Source organism: Aphelocoma coerulescens, chromosome 21 (genome assembly GCF_041296385.1).
Source record: "Aphelocoma coerulescens isolate FSJ_1873_10779 chromosome 21, UR_Acoe_1.0, whole genome shotgun sequence".
In the NCBI taxonomy this organism is placed as follows: Eukaryota; Metazoa; Chordata; class Aves; order Passeriformes; family Corvidae; genus Aphelocoma; species Aphelocoma coerulescens.
The window spans coordinates 6,124,520-6,130,656 of NC_091034.1; positions in this window are offsets into that span (position 1 = coordinate 6,124,520).

Below are 6,137 nucleotides of genomic sequence, written 5' to 3' on the forward strand. Positions count from 1 at the left end.
AGTGAATTTACCTGTCATTCAGCAGCACCACCAAACCAATCCCAGCTCCTCTGCCAGGCAATCCCTTCCTTCCCTCCTTCTTCCCACTCTTTGTGCCCTCCTTCCCTGGTTGCTTTTCCCCACTGGAGCAGCTCCTCCGTGCTGTTCTCAGCACCATCCTCTCCCCATTTGACCTGCAAGGAGATGAACACTGAGCTCATTTGTTATTTGGGCAGCCGAGGTGGGGCTGTGGGAGATGTGAAGATGCCACCTCTGCTGTGGAACAGCAGAGCACTGAATGTGGTCAGAGGATTAAGCACAAAACGCCTCCAATTAAGGGTAATTAAGGGAAGTGTTGAGTTACAGCAGCACGTATTTGATAAGTGAACACTGACTACAGATCCTGAAGGAACAAACTCGGGTCTGGTGTCCATAGGTACAATTCCCACTGTCTTTCACTTGAAAACTCTGGTAAAAAAATACAAACTTTGGGCAGTTTCCAATGGAGATGGTTCAGGGTCCCCCTGTCAGTGCTGCCCTTTAACCAGAGCCAGGCTGCCCCAGCCTCTATTTCAGAGCACAGCTGCCATTAAAACAGAATTTTAATGAATATGCACGTGCAAAGTCTTGTCTGCGTAGGGTCTTCCTCATTTTTGTGGTGGGAGCATTAATACAACCTGAAAAGCCCTAGAATCCATCATTAAAAATAAGCTGTTGGCTTCACATTTTCCTGGACGAGGGAATGTATGCCAAGCCCCTGCAGCCCCCCCGACTTTTGCCAGAGTCTTCATAGTTTATGTTTGAATCAATAACTATTTTAATACGGGGAGTTTAGAAAAGTTTGATTCAAATTCCTTTGACACAGTTCCATCAACATCCAGTTATAGAGCCATTCTGCATATGACTCATTAAATATTTAAAAGATTCCTATTATTGAATTAACTATTTATTGATTTATAATTTAAAAGATTTATGCTCGGCCATTAAAAAAAATTCCGAGCTGACTTTCACTTAAAGAGATGTCAGGTGCCATTTGCTGCTGGTGAATGTCTAATGTAGCCTTTTCACCCCCGGAGTGAAGAAAGGACAATTACTCAAGGACCTCTGGTTCAATATTCGGGCTGCTCGGATGCTGAGGTCGGTGGTTGCTGATTTTTCCTGCGGCATTAGGTCATGCTCAGCAGCCTCCATCCATCCCACAGAACCTCCCTGGAAATGCACAGCTTGTGGTTTCTCTCCTGCTCCATTTATCGATTTGCATTTTGTCCTGGTTCCTGCATTCCCGTGGCTTTCCTGTGGCAAGGATGCTCTTGCTGAGCTCACACGTGCAGAGGGATGGACACACGGACACGCACGGACCCTCCTCTTCTGCCACTGCTCTGCCAGGGCCTGGCTCAAACAGCTCCTCAGATTCCCCTCACCTGTGGGCAAAAAATGGGCATTGCAAAATTAAAAATGGATTGAAGAGCTCTGCTGAATTGGGAGCATGGAAATTAAAATCCACTCCGAGGATCACAGCAGCTCCCAGCCTTAAAGCAACACTTCCCGTGCTGATGCTTTGGTTTTTTTCTGGAGTAAAAGATATGAATTTAATGCCTTTATTTAGCACCTTTAATCTGAGGCTCACAAACTGCTTTAACCCCATTAATTATTGAAATCTGGGAGAGCCCCCAGGGGTGGCTATTATTATAATACTTTTACAAATGACTAAACTAATGCACAGGAAGGTTAAGCAACTCTTTGAAGGCCACACAGAGTCCAGCTACAGCCTTCCAAAGAGCAGGAAAATGGGATAGAGCAGGATAAATGCTCTGTCTGCCCCCCCAATTGTACAAACTGAAGGTTTTTCCAAATACAGACAGAGATACTTAGATCTAAAGGAGGGGAAAAAAGAAGCCCAAAACATGGGAATGGCTTTTTTTTCTGTACACAGCAAGCAAGGCTCTGCTTCAGATAATGATCTCTCCCTGTTTGTTTTACTTTTGACTTCAGGGACCTGAGTTTTAGCGATACACATTTTTCTACAACCCATTCTTGGCTCTCCATCAAACCCACACAGAGTAATTAGCACAGGTCTGTCAGACACAACTACAGCAGAGTCATGCATTATACCCTAAAATTGGTGCTCCGGCTTCTCCAATCCGTGAATTATAAATAAAGACTTGAAAAGGCTGCTTGCTCTGAGTAGTAACTATTTCAAGGCTGCCATACAGCTCTCCCAGTGGTATTGCTGGGGGTTAGGGATTAACCCTAGAAAAATAATTTTTGGAATATCAGACAGAAAACTGTAATAAACTGAGTTGGAATTGATATAGGAAGGGGAAAAGGGGGTGTTAGGGAGCCGGGGAGAGGGAAGCTCACGGCAGTGTGGTATGGGAGAATACTTAAATAAGTAGAGATACACACACATATGGACATTTTTGTTTGTCTTGCCTTTATTCCTCATAGATGGGAGTTGGGAAGCAACACTGGGACTCTGGCAAAGGTCAGACAGAAGGTCAGCTCAAACTGGGAAGTCAAAAGGTGGGGCTCAGACCAGTGAACAGCACAGGTATTCGTTAGCAGTGAAATCCAAACATGTTATTGCTGCTGTAGTTGTTCAGATCGATGCCTTGGGATGCAAACCCTCCCCAGTCCATCCCTGCCCTGCTGCAGAACCCCTGTGGCCACAGCCAGGGCACTGTGTCACCCAGATCCCCTCGGACTGGCCTGGCAGGGCCCCACTGACTGCAGACAAACCCTGGGCAGATCTCCTTTCCCTCCTCTGCTGCAAGCTGGGAGCAGCAGTTCCCACCAGAAGTGCAGCCTGACCTCGGCTGGGTCACAAATGTGCATTTCTGTAAATTAAAGATCTGTAGATGCCCCACACGTGGCTGCACACAATAACTCCCCACTGGCCCCGGCTGTCAGGGGGGTGTTTCCATTTTTCCTTCCTGGGTGGTGGATCCAGGGCAGTGTTTGCTGGGGTGGCTCTTTCCCCCCAAGCAGTGGGGCAGAGCTGTTCACAACACAAACCTCCTTTGGACCCACTCAGAAGATGATGGGCAGGGATTTATTTGGAGCACCAAGCACTTGGGAAGAGGTTTGTCCCAGAGCTGCTGTGCAGTGCCAGGAGCAGGGTGTGGAGCAGGGACTGGTGGGGCTGGGAAGCTGTGATCCAGCTGTGATCCAGCTGTGATCCAGATCCCAAGGGAGCTCCCCCTCTCCTGGTGCCCAGCACGATCTGAAAGGTGTGAGCAGAGGTTGTGTGTGAGACAGGGAGGAATGAGGATTCTCCCCCTGGGGACAGCAGTGACAGACAGGCTCCTCATCGGCTCTGGCACCTGTAATGGACTGGAAAGGGAAAAGCCCCTGAGCAGGAGCCCAGAGGAGCATCAGCCTCTCTCTGCAGAGCAGGAACTCCCAGGCAGGCAAAGATAAACCCCTGCCCTGCCAGTCCTCATTAGCAGCTGCATCCTCACAACTTGTTGGCTGTTGGGGGCAGGAGAATGCTCTGAGAGCAGATTCCCACTGGAATTTCCGTGAAGCCTTGGCCATGCAGTCACTCCCACTGGCTGGCGTGGCACCTTGTCCTACAGAGCCACAAGTGAAGCAGCCTGACCAGTGAATCCAACACCCAGAGCAGTTTTAGATGTGAGTGGCACCAATTCCAGAGGCAGAGCAGAGCCATGGGCACTTTGGACACCCACAGAAACTTCAGAGATTCCTCAGAACTCCTCTGACAATCCCAACCCCCTCAGGCTCCTTCTGTGCAGATGAACAAAACATTCACAGAGCCACAGAATGGGTCAGGGAGGAAGGCACCACACTGGGTCACCTGTTCCCAGCTCCCTGCCCAAGCAGGGTCACCCCAGAGCACAGGATTGTGTCCAGACAGCTCTGGAATATCTCTGGTCAGGGAGGCTCCACACCCTCCACAAAGATCTCTGGAGCTGCAGGTTCTCAGGGATGCCCAGGCGCTCCCAGTGCTGTCCACACCCCTCAGGAATGCCATCCCTAAAGGCAGCTCCTTCCTCCTGCTCACAAGATTTGCCTGACCCAAAATCCAGAAGTCACTGCCAAGCTGTGAGGGTGTAATCTGATTTTTGGTGATACACATCGCTGCAGAAAGCTGCCACCTGAGCATGGAATAACCCAAAATAATTTTTCTTTAATTTACAGCCAGGCCAAAATATCTGCCCTCATTTGCAAGCTTTTTTTAATGTTAATCCTAGCTCGCCATCACAGCCACAAACAATGTGCCGTGTTTCACCTGAAAATCAAACCCTGGATTTTATGGGGCAGCACTCGATGCTCGGCTATCCACGTGCAACCCCCCAGAATGGGCAGGAACACGTGCAGGGAGCAGAGGCTCCACTGCTTTGATATTTAAGCACCTGCGAATTACAACACTTCGATGTAAATCCACACACCGGAGGCTGGGCAGGATCCACCCCAGAGCAGGCTAATTCAGAAGGAGTGCGGGCAGAATGAATTATTCACTGGAGGTTTTTTTATCTGCATTATTCACGGGATGCACGGGAACACAATTACCCACTTGGTCAGCAGACCTCTGCCCAAAGTTTGCTCCGCTGAAGAGCCAGAAAAATTGAGGTTTGCAAATTGAGGCTCGGGCCAGCTCTGCGTTCAGCAGGAATCGCTGCACACCGAGATTAATAGAACATCATTCAGTGACTGGGAAAGCGAGTTATGATGAAGAAGCTGTTGAAACAGGAAACAGTTGATTTCCCAGGAGCCCCGTAAATCCACCTCTGATGTCCTTTCAGATTCTCTGTTATTGCTGCAAAAATTTTAAGCACCAGTAAGGGGGTGAAGCAGCTGCCACGCTCATTTACTGGGAGAAGAATTGTGCTGTGGGCCTGCCCTTGCAAACTGGTTCAATGTGCTGGGCAGATACATCAAAAACCAATGACTTCCTCCTCCTCTTCCTCCTCCTCCTCTTCCTCACACCCAAGATCGCCACAATTCAGCATCTCCCTGCCTTTGTTTTGCCCTCCTGCTGCCTCTCAGCACCCTCTTGCCTTCCCACAGCATTTTTTCCCTTCAACATCTTCTTTTTGGGGTCTCCAAACTCTCCTGCACCAGTAACATGGGAGAACCCTGCTCTGACTGGGCTGGACATTCCTTCTGACACGCATGCCATAAATCTTGGTGAGGCATGAGCTGATCCAGCCAAAGGAACACTAATGCCACAGGATTTATTTGATTTTATTCTGTTTATTTTAAGTCGACTCATTTTATTCTAATTTAGGGCTGTTCTGGATGTTCTGCCAACTTTTAAATTGAGCCACCCAAGAAGAGAAGGGCAGGTGCCATCCCATAGTGAGCTTCTCTGAGCTGTGAGTGGATGAAGGCAGCTCCAGGATCGGGAGATAACACCAGGGTTATAACTTTCGTTTCAAAATCCACCAATTATCCCCATTTCATGAGCCATAATTAAGGCCACTGCAGCTGCCATCAGCACTATAGCCCATCAAAACCCTCCAGAAAACAGGATTTTCCCACTTGAGACCCTCAGAGTGGGGGATCTGGGTTCAATTTCCAGCTCTGTTCCAGCCCTAGCTCCTCTCTGAAGAAAAGTCACCCTGTCTGTGACTGTGCTGAGGAGTGCACAGCTCCTTGCTGGCCACATACCCCATGTAGGCTTCAAGGTAACACCACAGGAAGTATTTTCCACCCTAAGAATCCCTTGACAGAAATGTCTTACCAGGACATTAAAAATGACAGCGTTGAGGAGCTGATAACCAGCATGTGACTCTTGAGGAGTCGCAGAGCGTGCCATCCACACATGGACTTTGTTTGCTGTTGTGCTGAGAAACCAAATTTTCAATATCAAAAAATCCCCCTTTCCTTCATGTGCTGAAGTGTTATTAATTTCCAACTGCCTTCTTTAATTTTTTTTGCTAAAGATTTAAATCCACAATTGCTCAAGATTTTTTTCAGTGAGCTTTTCTCCCCGTTTGCCACTCTTGAAAATCACTGAATATCTTGAAAATCATGCATAAAAAAGTGCTGCTTCAGAACAGTATCAGCAAGTCAAAACCTCGACTCCTCCAGGAATAAACTCCCTTTCCAAGCACCAGATGAAAATTCTTCCCAACAGGATGAATTTTGGCACCTACAGTATTTCTGTGCTTGGGACAGAGATAATTAAAACC